This window comes from Panthera uncia, chromosome B4 (genome assembly GCF_023721935.1).
Source record: "Panthera uncia isolate 11264 chromosome B4, Puncia_PCG_1.0, whole genome shotgun sequence".
Lineage (NCBI taxonomy): Eukaryota > Metazoa > Chordata > Mammalia > Carnivora > Felidae > Panthera > Panthera uncia.
This window is the reverse complement of record NC_064809.1, coordinates 86,858,722-86,873,275: the sequence shown is the minus strand read 5'-3', so window position 1 is coordinate 86,873,275 and position 14,554 is coordinate 86,858,722. Positions and strand designations below refer to the sequence as shown.

General features: G+C 42.7%; 1 pseudogene; it reads right to left on the bottom strand.

Annotated features, from left to right (window-relative positions):
- Positions 1–9,810: 9,810 nt before the first annotated feature.
- Positions 9,811–10,077, bottom strand: LOC125919877 (transcription elongation factor 1 homolog; annotated as a pseudogene).
- Positions 10,078–14,554: the final 4,477 nt, after the last annotated feature.

Sequence of the window (14,554 nt, the reverse complement as noted above, 5' to 3'; positions counted from 1 at the left end):
AAGGGGAAAAAGGACAATTCACAGGAAGATAAAAAGAGTAAATGCCTGGCAAATATTTGCTGGGCCATACACAATAAGAGAGAGGTATTTTAACAGATTTAGCTAAATTCCTCCATGTCTACCCCACCCAGTTCACATTATACTGTAGTTATCTATGGGGATAACTCCCGTCCTGGAGCAGGTCCTCTATCTAAATTCCTTTTGGGATAGTTAGGGGGAAGAACAAAGGTTTTTCCGGAACCTTCTGTTTCTTAAAAATAATCAATCTAAAATAACCCGCCAGCCAAAGAGACATATTTGGGGATGACAAATTTTGCCTCTCTACCCCCCTTCTCATGGCACCCTAACATCGTGTGCTTCCTTTGGCCAGAGCACTTGCTAGGCTACTTTCTCATGTATCTGTCAGATCACACCTGTGGGATCGCTTATTTGTGAGTTGATGGACTATGCTCGCATTAATACTGTTCCTGACATAAACTAGATGCTCAATAAATGTCTGTTGAAACACATGACATCCTTTGACAAATTGCATAATTTGGAAATTGTTTTGCTTTCAGAGGGAATTCCTTGTATTTAGGAATCTTGCTTAATTATTTTTGATGAGGCGAAATTATTAAAATGATGCATGACCAGTGAAAGTAAAAGACAAAGAGCTGTAGACACTCAGAAGAGAGGAAGATTACCTTTTTGCTGAGCCGCCTTAGCTGAGGTCTCTGAGAGTAAGAGCTGTTAGGTTTGAAGCAGCTGATGGGTATTTGAAGGAGTCCTGGGTTTAGAGGCAGAAACCTGGGCTTGGGTTCCATCTCTGTCACTGTACTCTTTGACCATTGTTTTCTTGGCTAGGAAAGGGGGGGAAGAATATGAGACTTCATAGCTGTAGAGAGAGAGAGATAATGCATTCGAAATGGCGTCATGAGGTTCAGAGCTGTATACAAAGTGTGATCAGGAAAGACAGCCTGGAATGGCCGGACTGAGTCAGCAACAGAGGCTCCAGGCTGTCCAGGCAGTAGGGCATCTCCTGTGAGGGTATATGACGAGGCAGCAGACCCTTCAGCCACCCACGCTGGGTGTGCACTCACCAAATGCAAACTGGAATTGCTGGTTTCCTGAAAGTTCCAGTCCAGTTGCATAAACCCAGGGCAGCCTATCTAGGAGGCACTAGGGTTTCCAGATCCATCTGTTTCCCCACTCTAGGCGCTGCCATAGCTGTGGATGAGTGCCAGAGATCACAGTGGGGTGCAGGGAGGCAGAGCAAGTAGCCGCCCAAGTGGTGGGACTGAAGGGCCCCTGAGAAGCATTTTTGGCCAAAAGGGATCCCTTACTGGCCTTTCTTTCCTCAGTGCTTGGGATTCCTGCATTAGTCAATCTTTTTGATGGGACCTGGAATCCAGTTTGGAATAAAACTGTGACAAGGTCTGTCTGTTATTCTTTTTTTAAAAAAAATGTTTATTTTGAGAGAGAGAGCATAAGCAGGGGAGGGGCAGAAAGAGAGAGAGGGAGAGAGAGAGAATCCCAGGCAGGCTCCACGCTGTCAGCGCAGAGTCTGACTTGGGGCTCGATCCCACTAAACATGAGATCATGACGTGAGCCAAGATCAAGAGTCAGATGCTTAACCAACTGAGCCACCCAGGGACCCCTGTATGTTATTCTTTAAAACATTTTTTTTTTTAATATTTATTTATTTTTGGGAGACAGAGTGCAAGCAGGGAAGGGGCAGAAAGAGAGGGAGACACAGAATCCGAAGCAGGCTCCAGGCTCTGAGCTCCAAGCTGTCAGCACAGAGCCTGACTCAGGGCTGGAACCCATGAAGCTCGGGATCATGACGTGGGCCAAAGTCGAACGCTTAACCCACTGAACCATCCAGGTGCCCCTGCATGTTATTCTTTTTAATGATATACATTTTTTTAACGTTTATTTATTTTTGAGACGGAGAGAGACAGAGCATGAGTGGGGGAGGGTCAGAGAGAGAGGGAGACACAGAATCCGACACAGGCTCCAGGCTCTGAGCTGTCAGCACAGAGCCCGACGCGGGGCTCGAACTCACAGACCGCAAGATCATGACCTGAGCCGAAGTCAGAAGCTCAACCGACTGAGCCACCCAGGTGCCCCTGTATGTCATTCTTCACTGAGGCTCCTGTGGTTTTTTTCCCCAGAACCACAACAGCGATAATAATAACGGGCACCTGGCTGGTTCAGTCGGTAGAACATGCCAGTCTTGATCTCGGGGTGTGGGTCCGAACCCCATGTTGGGTGTAGAGACTACTTAAAAATAAAATCTTTAAATAATGATAATAATAACAGGGAACACTGCTTCAGAGGTGCACGGGTGCAGTTCCAAGCACTTTACGGAAATAACTTATTTAATCCTCATCACAACCCTGTGAGTTTGGCACTATCACTGTCCTTCCCATTTTATAGTGAGAGTATCAAGATCTAGAGGGTGACAATTCTTTCCCAAGCATGTATAGCTACTAAGTAGCAAAGCTGGAATCAGAACCAGGGCAGTCCAGCTCCAGAGTCTAATACGTAACCACTATGCTGTTGACTATATATTTGTGGCAATGGAACAGAATATGCAATAGTTTTCCACTTCCCTATTAACAAATTGTTTTTTACTTCAAGAAATTGTGTTACTTAGTTTTTTAATGTTACTGTTATAGAATAGGGGGAAGCCGTGCCTGGGTGGCTCAGTCACTCAAGCACCTGACTAGTGCTCTCAGCTCAAGTCATGATCTCACGGTCTGTGAGATGGCGCCTGGCCTCGGGCTCTTCACTGACAGTGCTGAGCCTGCTTGGGATTCTCTCTCTCCCTCTTTCTTTTCTTTTTTTATGTTAAATATAATTTATTGTCAAATTGGTTTCCATACGACACCCAGTGCTCATTCTCTCTCCCTCTTTCTCTCCGCTCCTCCCCCATTCAGATGACTTCTGGGCAGACCCATGCAGGTCCTTGCAGGAAGAGAAGCTGACAGCAGCCTTCCCTCTTCTCTCTCTCAAAATAAATAAATAAACATAAAAAAAAAAAAAAAGAATGGGGGGAAATAACCCCTCCCCTCAGCGGTTCCTGTAAGATCAGGGAATCGTGATAGATGTCACTATTTAGCCCACAGTCTCCTCTGAAGAAAGCAAAAAAAGAGGCCAGAAAATCTCCCAGTCCCTTCCCACAAAGAATATTATGCCTTCTTTTGAGGGATCACCCATATGTGCATACAGTGGCTCAGAGGCAGATGGAAGACAGCTCCTCTCTCCTCTGCCCCCAAAGACTATGTGAGTGTAGCCAGGTCCAAACGCTGGACCACTTGGACCATTGCAGGCAGAGAGTAGGAGAAGAGCAGGTAATACCCAGGGTTCTTAATGCTCTTATTTCAAGAAGTAAAGGAAAACTGAAACCTTTGGCTAGTATCTGGCTTTTTGTGTCCCTTAATTTCTATCTAATTATAACTGAAAAAAAAAATAAAGTCTGGCTTTGTGTGGGAAGGCACCTCTAAATCTGGCGGATTCTGAAATACTTGGTTCCTGCATTAGTTACGGTTCTCCAGAGAAACAGAACCAACAGGGTACAAATACAGAAAGAGATACACTATGAGGACAAGGCTCATGTTGTTATGGAGGCGGAGAAGTCTCACGACCTGCCATCTGCAAGCTGGAGACCCATGGCAGCGGTGGTGAAGTTCTACTCCAAACCCAAAGGCCTGAGAACCAGGAGCACCGATGTCTGAGGACAGGAGAAGATGGTTGTCCCAGTTCAGACAGGAAGAGGAAACTTACCCTTCCAGCCAGGATAGATCTGGGGTGCAAGCCTTTGCCTGTGAGAGCAGATGTGGACAGACCCTTGACTTGGTGGCAGCTGGTTGGTGACTGCAGGATAAGAGCCCTGTAGAGAAGACACGTACTCAGTATCAGGGAAGGCTGCTGTCAGCTTCTCCTCCGGCAAGGACTTACGTGGGCCTGCCCAGAAGCCATCTGTTGAAGAGTAATCAAATTAAATGAGATAATGAACATGAAACTCTTCGTAAAGTTGTCACTGTTACTGTCAACATCAAATAAGGCTTAGAATATACAGATTCACAACAACATAAAGCGGAGGTTCGGGGATATATATATATATATATATATACACACACACATATACATGTATATGGTATATATATATATACACATATATGTAAATACAATTGGAAATTAGATTTCGACAGGCTTAAAATTTTGTTCTTTCATTCTCATTAAAGATTTTTCTTTTAATGTGGGCTTAGGGGTGCCTGGGTAGCTTAGTCGGTTGAGCGTCCAACTCTTGATTTCTGCTAGGATCATGATCCCAGAGTTGTGGGATCAACCCTGCACTGGGCTCTGTGCTGAGTGTGGAGTCTACTTAAGATTTTCTCTCTCTCTCTGCCCCTCTTCACACTTGCACTCTCTCTAAAATTAAAAAAAAATTTTTTTTTAAAGAAATAGGAAAATTGGGGCGCCTGGGTGGCTCAGTCAGTTGAGCTTCGGGCTTCGGCTCAGGTCATGATCTCGCCGTTCCCAAGTTCAAGCCCCACGTCGGGTTCTGTGCTGACAGCTTGGAGCCTGGAGCCTGTTTCGGATTCTGTGCCTCCCTCTCTCTCTGCCCCTCCCCTGCTCGTGCTCTGTCTCTGTCTCTCAAAAATAAATAAACATTACAAAAATTAAAAAAAAAAAAAAAGAAATAGGAAAATAAAATGTGGGCTTAGTGGGGCACCTGGTAGGCTCAGTTGGGGTAGCAAGCAACTCTTGATCTGAAGGTTGTGGGTTCCAGCCCCACATTGCATGTAGAGATTACTTAAAAGTAAAATCTTTAAAGTAATTAATTAAATAAAATGTGGTCTTAGAATTACACTGCACACTTAAGAAACTTGTATTATAGACAGGGAAGTGTAGTCTGGTACCAGAGGATTTGATGACAATTTACCTTAGCTATCGAAGGGGACAGGGAAAAGAATCTTCTCCTTCCATTCCCTTTAGGTTCTTGGCTGGAGTTCTGTACCAAAAGATTAACAAGAGAAAAGCCTACAAATTTATACAAGTTTTCTGTGACATGGAAGCCTTCAGAAGGAAAATAAGACCTGGGCATTTTTATGATAGGTTTGATGAAGAGTGGAAAGTCATGGGAAAGTGTGATAGATAAAGTGTAATAAACTGGGAGACACTTAGCAAGGCCTGTTCCTTCAGATTCCTCTCCGAGATCTTTGGGGATAAGGATCCTCCTGGTATGGGGAGGGCATCTCTCATATGAAAATCTAAAGACCTGCTTCAGGGGGAAGATCAGAGAATCCTTCCAGCACCCTGCCATTTCTCAACTTCCCTCAGCTTAAAATATTTAGTATGCCAAGGTGCCATATTTTGGGGTAGCACGTCCTGAACTCCATCACTGTTGGTTAAATGTACAATCCCTGACAGTCCAAGTTCACCTGTAAACTTGGAGCTGAAGACTGGGGAATAGTAAAGGGCATTTTTCTTCTTTCATTTGCAAAATTACCAAATTTATCCATCATCTTAGTGTTGAATATATTACAGAGGGAGTAAAGAAAAGGAAGACCTTTTTTTCTTTTATTTTCTTAATGTTTATTTTATTTTTGAGAGAGAGAGACAGAACATGAGCAGGGAAGGGCAGAGAGAGAGAGAGAGACAGAGACAGAGACAGAATCTGAAGCAGTCTCCAGGTTCCAAACTGTCAGCACAAAGCCCGACATGGGGCTTGAACCGTGAGATCACGACCTGAGCTGAAGTCAGATGCTTAACCGACTGAGCTACCCAGGTGCCCTGAAAAGGAAGACCTTTTAAAGAGGAGGGAGAAGAGGACTAAAAAAAGGAGGAGGTGGGGTCATATGAAGGGTGCTTTAGAATTCTTTTCAACAGTCCAAAACGGAAATGAAGCATAAAAGCCTGAAGAACCTTTTTATTCAAGGAAACGCCTGTCACATCCTGCTCAAATCCATCAATGATTGGATTAAAGATGATGTCTGTTACAGTCTGAAAAAAATTCATTCATCCATTTGTTTATTCTGGAGATATTTATGGAGATTTTAGTATGATTCAGGAGCTATAATAAATGCTGGGGCATATGTAAGTGAATAAAACAGATACAGTCCCCAAGGAGCTTACAATCTAGTGCAGAGATAGACAAATATATGATCAAAGAAGCAAATACATCATTCCTAACTCATATAAGCTCCACAGGGTTCTGCAATGGAGAATTAGGAAACTTTAGGTAGGCTGTTTGTGGAAAGACTTTTCGAGGAAAGGACATTTAAGCTCAGACCAGAAGCATGGGTGATAAGCTGGTGGCAGTTGGGTGGAGGGGGCGTCCCAGGGAGAGGGAATGATGTAAAACAAAGCTAGGGGGTTGAGAGACACTCGGGGAAATACATGAAGGTTAAAATTGACGGAGACCTTGTCTTTGGCATTAATCAAGAAGCAGGGCTCCATGAACGCTAAAGTGCTGGCAAAAAGAAATGTTTTCCTACTCCTGGGAAATTTAGCTAACTCATTAGCAAATTCAAGTGACCCATTAGCAAAGAAAATGGATTTCTGGAGAGAGCGGAAACTGCTACAACCATCCTGCCAAATAAGTTGACGTTATCCCCGTAGAGACCAATACCCTCAATACCTTAAGACCCAGCAATGCTACCCTAGAGCAGCAGCCTTTGGAATTTTTGCTTTTGTGCCCACTATGGTAATTTCGTAAAACTCTCTACCCCTCCGAACATTTTTGGATTAATATCTACAATGTTTTGTCCTATATGTAAACAGTTCAAAAGGTAAATTCCATCATAGTTTGTTTTGGCATATTAAAATTAAACTATCATTTCCATATTTTAAAATCTAGCCAATGGATTAAATCTCTATGTTGCACAGTTAAAACTAATATAGCATTGTTTGTCAACTATACTCCAATAGAAAATAAATAAAATGTGTTCAATGAAATCTGTCAGTGATTTGGTACTCACCTTTCTTTATTAAAAAAATGTTTTTTAACATTTATTCATTTTTGAGACACAGAGACAGAGCACGAGTGGGAGAGGGGCAGAGAAAGAGGGAGATACAGACTCTGAAGTGGACTCCAGGCTCTGAGCTGTCAGCACAGAGCCTGATGCGGGGCTCAAACTCATGACGCGAGATCATGACCTGAGCCAAAGTCAGATGCTTACCCAACTGAACCACCCAGGCTCCCCTGGTATTCACCTTTATTAAAAGTGTCCTTGGATGAACTCTTTTTAACAGATAAGAATTTTATATTATTCTTTTATCTCTTTGAATCCATGTTCCCATTCTACTTTCCCCACAGAATTTTATCTTAACAGAATATATTTTATCCTTAAAGATGTTTTCTTGTCATAAATATTCTCTTGTCATAAATCCATGTGATAAAAAATATATAAAATAAGTTTTAATTTATTAAAATTTATTTTCTTTCTTTTGAGCACAGGACTCTTAAGTGCTAAAAAATTTTTCTTGAATTATTATTAAAATTATTAATACTACACAATAAATCCAACAATAAATTACAAATCCTGCCAAGTAATTATTAAACATAAAGGTAAAATTTTATTGGAGAAGTATCTTTTTTTTTTTTTTTTAAGTAATCTCTACACCCAACGTGGGGCTAGAATTCACAACCCCGAGATCAAGATTTGCCTTCTCTCTCAACTGAACCAGCCAGGCACCCCCGGAGAAGCACCTTTTAGGGAAATGAATGGAGCTTTGATTTCTCAATTAGTTCCTATTTCTTTGGATGATGTTTACTTATTTCTAAAATAAGACAGGAGTTAGCATGGAACCTCTTTCCATTTTTCTTTTGTTTATGATAAATGGAAAGTCTGAGAACCTTTTTCACGTAAATAGGTGTAGAGGAAGGAAATGGGTTTTTCTTTGTATTCTTTACAAATTGCATGACAATTTTGTGATCAGCGGGACATTTGATAATTTAACAGCTGCTCACCAGTCATTTGAATCATCTGCTTCCTCAGCCCGTGGCACCTGTGCTCCAGTGCCCCCCTTTTCGGCCCCAATGCACTAGGGGCGCTTCAATGCACCAGATCCTGGAGGAGGGCAGGGCACCTCTGGCTGGAGAAAGGAAGCCAGCCCTGCTGACACTACCGAGTCCCATTTCAGAGTTCTCATTTCCAGAAATGGAAGATAATAAGCGTGTGCTATTTTAAGCCATTGAATCTTCGGTAATTTTTTTATACCGGTCGCAGAAAACGAACACAAGATTAATACACATAGGCTTAAATCGTTCATTTTAACTGCAGTGTGCAATGTCACTTTGCAGCGTGTGCTCTCTAAGCATTGCTTCTCAAACTTACACCTGAGATTTGGTCATGATTCTGTACACACCTGTGGTTTGCAGTTTCCTTAGTTTTCCGTTGAATGACTCTACCACACATATTTTATCTCACTATTTATCTGTCGATGAGCCTTTACGTTGTTTCCAATTTTTTGCTGTAGTAATGTTGTGAATATCTTTGAATTTGTTTCCCCATGCACATGCGCAAGAGGTTCTCATAGGGTGGTGGGTCGATAACCCACGGGGATAACAAGCCTAACATGCAGCCCGTTTTCAACTTAAGGGCGGCAGAATTGCAGGGTGTATGCTCCGTTCACGTTATCACTTGTGCTAAATTGCTCTCCGATGTGGCCACACTGATTTAAAACCCTCCAACCGTGCATGAAGGTGCCCATGTTCCTACACACTCACATGTGACTTTACATTTTTTGCCAGTATGATGAGTCTAAAATGCCATCTCCTTTTTATTTCAGTTTGCATCTCCCTGATTGCTAGCAAGGAGGAACATGTTTACATGTGTTTACTGGCGTCTGTCTCTCCTCTTCCTTGAATTGTCTGGATAATGAGAAACAACATAGCAGACAGATTTACTTGCACAGCACATGCCACATATGAAAACATAACTGTATCCCGACAGGCCTTGATGGTTATTTAAGGAGGATTTATTTAAGTAACTTCAAATGAAATGTACATGAGGAATTAATGAACATACTACATTTAATAAAACGAGTAAGCATATTTTGTCTTTTTACACTAAGAAGAATTAAAAGCTACTCAAGTTCTGGCAAACTTGAACACTGCTCTTTTCACAAAAATTTCCTGCATTTATATTTCTGATCGTGCAAACTTCAATAACACAAACCCATTTTTCATTAAATGCTGAACACATTCCGGACTCTTTTTTTTTTTTTTTTTTTTTTTATTTTTGGCTTCGGCTGTTTTATTTAAGGGCTTGGACCGACAGCTATCCTCCGCCCAGCCTCTTCCTCCTCTACAAAAGCAGCTAAACATGAAAAGGGGCTGTTCTGCCAGGACCCGGCCAAGGGGCCCGTGGGACTGTGGCTTTGAATCTCAGGCCACAGGCCTTGGAAGGCAGGGAGGGAGGAAGGGCGGTCCAGTTCAAACGGGCAAAGTGTCAGTAAGGTGGGTGAGGAGGCTGGAGAGTCCCTAGGCAGCCTCTGCTGGGCTTGTCCTTGACCAGAACGTAGTCGAGAGACACAGGCCCCGAGGAGGAGTAAGCGAGTTAAAGGCTTTCAGAGCCAAGGGAAGCATTTCAGGCCCCCAGGGGGCCCAACAACCCCCACTCAACTCCAGTCCGTGCCCACAAGCACACTGTTACTGCCACACTTGCAGCCGCACACGCTCACCCCCACACTCACTCCATATACCTGTGAAGGCCCTGGATACACAGCCTCCTGGACGCTGGAACATCTCTGGATCGGGCCGCAGTGGGGCAGGTGCACGGCAGGCAGGACAGCCAAGTGGGTGGGCCTTCTGCTTCGCTAGTGATTGGCTGTCTCGCAGGCATCTATCCAATCGCTGTACGCGCCCACTGGTTCTGACGAATGCGAGACGGGCATCTGAATTCTCCGGGCACTAGGTGTTAAGAGATGACTTCTGTCTTGCGGGCATGGTCCATTTTCACGTCCCAAGACTTCTCATGGTTGCAGAAGGGCCAGGTGAATGCTTGTCATCTTCTTCTTGGGAGGTGGCTTCCGTTTTGATTTTCTGCGCCTCGTGTCTGTAGGAGGACACTTGCCTCCCCTCATTGCCACGTTCACCTGGGAGACAGTCTTTTATTTATTTTTAGTTTTACTTATTTATTTTGAGTGGGGGGGGGTGGGTAGGAGGAGAGAGAGAGGGAGAGAGAGAGAATTCCAAGCAGGCTCCACACTGTCAAGCCCAGCGTCCGATTTAGGGGCTCCAACTCACAAATCGTGAGACCAGAAGCCCAGGGGAAACTAAGAGCCAGAAGCTTAACAGAGCCACCCAGGCGTCCCACATTCTGGATTCTAACCAGTTCAGGTGGAAAGAATGAAAACTAACACTGAGAATATCATCTCGATTCCTAGGTTGTAAAGGAAAGGGGCCCGACAGAGTATCATGCCTTGGCAGTGTGGCCAGATGTTCTGGTGGGTGGCCCCAAAGCAGTGGTGTGGGAGACAGTGGCTCACTGCAAAGACTTGTCTGCCCAAATGCCGATAGCCGCCTTGCCCCAACCCGGACTTTCCTCTGGCTGCTCATTAGGGAAATGCCGGAAACAAGTTACGAAAAAACCATGATGCCATTTATAGTTTCACATCCCCCTCTTCTGGACAAAACCTGAACTTGCACCTGTGAAAGCCATCAGCTTTCCACTGCATATTATAACTAAAAATTTCCTTTTCCGCGTTTCTACTTTGTAACCAAGGTTTACCAAATATATAATATGTATATGTTATATACATAAAGATTCAAATTGAGTATCTTTTATCTATCTGGCATCTAATGTATGTGTCACAGGTGGATATACATAGGTAGGTGATAGCTTGCTTTGTCTTCCTTCCTTTAAAATTTTTTTTTTGTTTATTCATTTTTGAGAGAGAGAGAGAGAGAGAGAACAGAGAAGGAGAAGAGAGAGAGACACACACACAGAATCTGAAGCAGGCTCCAGGCTCTGAGCCGTCAGCACAGAGCCTGATTGGGGCTCAAACCCATGAACCGCGAGATCATGACCTGAGCAGAAGTCAGACGCTCAACCGAGACACCCAGGCGCCCCCTTCCTTTTCTCTCAAGTCTTTGTTGATATGGAAATCCCTTCGATAAAGTATTTTAAAATGTTATCAATTGATAATTTGCCCTTGACTTGACGTCTTTCCTTATACTCTGTTGTGTACATTTTGATCCTGATATTCATCTATTTGTTGTCCCCCCACCCCCAACTCCCTGCCCTCCAAGAAAGTGAAGTTGATTCAGCAGAAATCACAAACTTTATTACACCTGCCCATATTTCTTTGCTTTCCATTTCTCCCTCCCCTCCCACTTACCCATCCTCCTTTCTTCCCTCATTTTTTTTTTTTTATCATTTGTAACTGTTTGAATGCATTTTACTATAACATAAGAAATATTGGGGAACCAAATATGGGGAAGATGATAGTCATACATAATATATTCAGAGGGTTTCTCTATTACTATGGTTACTCATAAATTGAGCCAAGGTTTTGTTGGATTTACTCTTTTTTGTTTTTTGTTTGTTTATATGGATGTGGTGTAAAATTCATGCAGTACCAAAATGTATATAGTGGAAGTCTCTTTCATTCAACAACTTCCCTCCTGGGAGCAATCTCTAAAGTCAGTTCCTTAACACATGTATTTTGAAAGCATATTTTTTTTAAAAAAGCATATTTTAAAAGCATGTATTTTAAATGCATATGGCTAACAAAATGCAGTAGATTTTCAGGTGGTGAGATATGTTCCTCATTTCACAAAAAGAAAAAAAAAAAAGCTTATGCTCTCAAATACCCTCCTGGCATTTCCTCCTAATCTTTTTTGCACATACTGTACTTTGAGTAGTTTTCCAAGTGGGTAGGTCCTCAACATCAGCATCTCCTGGGAACCTGTTAGAAATGCAAATGATCAGTCCTGCTCCAGATTTACTGAATCCGAAGCTCTGGAAGTGGGCCCAACAGTCTCTGGTTTCACAAGCTTTTCAGGAGATTCTGAGGTTTGCTGGAGTTTGAGGACCCTGAGAAGTAAACAGAATCTCAAAGGCAGGGTGGTTTAAAAATCTCCCCAGGTCTTCTTAGTGGGCAGATAGCATTAAGAACCTGGGCTGGCCTAACTGATAGACAACCCCAACCCCACCCCACCTCAAACCTTTCTCATTCTCTGCCTTTTCATGCTGGATGCCCACCCTTTGCTCCCATTTTACAGATAAGAAAACTAGATTCAAAGAGATTGAGTTACTTATTCCAGAAAAGTAAAGGGGTATTGGCAGAGCTAGGTCTCAAAGCCAATATCCTTGGAATTCTTTGTCAGTGCACTTTCTGTTTTTCCACGCTGCCACTCCCAACTACTACCCTTTATTTCTTTTGCCCATTTTCTGTTAATTGTTTTGTTTTTTTAATCACAGTTGTTCATATGTTCTGAATTCTGATATTTTGTGTTATATTCACTACCTATATCTTCTATTGGTTGATGATCTGTTTTTTCTTTATCTACTTACTTGTTTATTGTTACTATATTTAAAAAAATTCCCATATAATTGGGGTGCCTGGGTGGCTCAGTCGGTTGAGCATCCAACTTTGGCTCAGATCATGATCTCGTGGTTTGTGGGTTCGAGCCCTGTGTCAGGCTCTGTGCTGACAGAACTGGGAGCCTGCTTTGAATTCTGTGTCTCCCTCTCTCTCTGTTCCTCCCTCTCTTGTGCTCTGTCTCTGTTTCTCTCTCTCAAAAATAAAAAAAATAAAATATTAGTTATGATTTGAATTATTAAGAAATTTACATTCCAGGGGCACCTGGGCGGCTCAGTCGGTTAAGCATCCTACTTTCGCTCAGGTCATGATCTTGTGGTTCGTGAGTTCGAGCCCCATGTCAGGCTCTATGCTGACAGCTCAGAGCTTGGAGTCTGCTTCAGATTCTCTGTCTGTCTGTCTGTCTGTCTCTCTCTGCTCCTTCCCTGCTTACACTCTGTCTCTCTATCTCAAAAATAAATAAACATTGAAAAAAATTAAAAAAGAAATATTAAAATTCTAGTATAGTTAACATACAGTGTTATGTTGATCCCTTTCCCCTTTCCTTATGATACCTTTTGTTACTGTAAAGTTTATCGGTTTTCCTTGTAGCTTCTGCTCATTGTACCTTTAAAAGAAAGTCCTTTCCTATCTCAAAGTTATAAAGTTATTTTTCCTATAAATATTTTTAAAGAGTTTGTAATTTTGCTTTTCATACCATTTTTTTTTTTTTTTTAAGTAAGCATCACACCCAGCGTGGAGCCCAGTGAGGGGCTTAAACTCATGACCCTGAGATCAAGGCCTGATCTGAGATCAAGAGTCAGATGCTTACCCAACTGAGCCAGCCAGGTGCCCCTCATACGTTTTTTAAATAGATTTTATTTTTAAGTAAGCTCTTCACCCAACATGGGGCTTGAACTTACAACCCTGAGATCAGGAGTTGCGTGTTCTATCAAATGGGCCAGCCAGGTGCCCATTTTTCATACTTTTATATTTAATCCACCTGGAATTTATTTTTGTGTGTGCTGTGAGGCATGGCTTTAGTTCATGTTTTCCCACATGGATAGTCAGCCCAGAACTACTTACTGAAAAGTACATATTTCTGATCTGCAATGTTCCTGTGTCACATAACTTTCCATATATCTTTTACTTCTTTAATTTTTTTTTTAACGTTTTTATTTATTTTTGAGACAGAGAGAGACAGAGCATGAACGGGGGAGGGTCAGAGAGAGGGAGACACAGAGTCTGAAACAGGCTCCAGGCTCTGAGCTGTCAGCACCGAGCCCGACGCGGGGCTTGAACTCACGGACCGTGAGATCATGACCTGAGCCGAAGTCGGCTGCTTAACCGACTGAGCCACCCAGGCGCCCCATTTTACTTCTTTAAACAATTTTTTTTTAATGCTTACTTTTGAGAGAGAGAGAGAGAGAGCTAGAGCATGAGCTGGGGAGGGGCAGAGAAAGAGGGAGGCACAGAATCTGAAGCAGGCTCCAGGTTCTGAGCTGTCAGCACAGAGCCCAACACAGGCATCAAGCCCACAGACTTCGAGATCATGACCTGAGCAGAAGTCAGATGCTTAAACGACTGAGCCACCCAGATGCCACCATACTTTTTCCTTCTTACTCATTCATGTCTTCTTGGCTACTCCTGACCCTTTGTTATTTTAAAGAATGTCCTTCAATTTGGTCCTTTCTATGTTTCTTCAGGAATACTTTCAGGGTGTGCATTTTTACCAGTAATATCACAGAAATGATATGTCCTTCATAATGCATCCTGTCAAGAGGCATATGATACTTACTTATCTCTTTATCCCATAATATAAATTCTATCATTTGGCTAAGTTGGTGTCTATCAGGTTTGTCTCCCTAGGTTTCCTTTTTTTTTTTTTTTAATTTTTTTTTTTTTTTTTTTTTTGGGGGGGGGAGGCAGGGGGAGGGGGAGGGACAGAGAGAGAAGGAGAGAGAGAGTCCCAAGCAGGCTCTGCACTGACAGTGTGGGGCTAGAACTCACGAACGGTGAGATTATGACCCAAGCT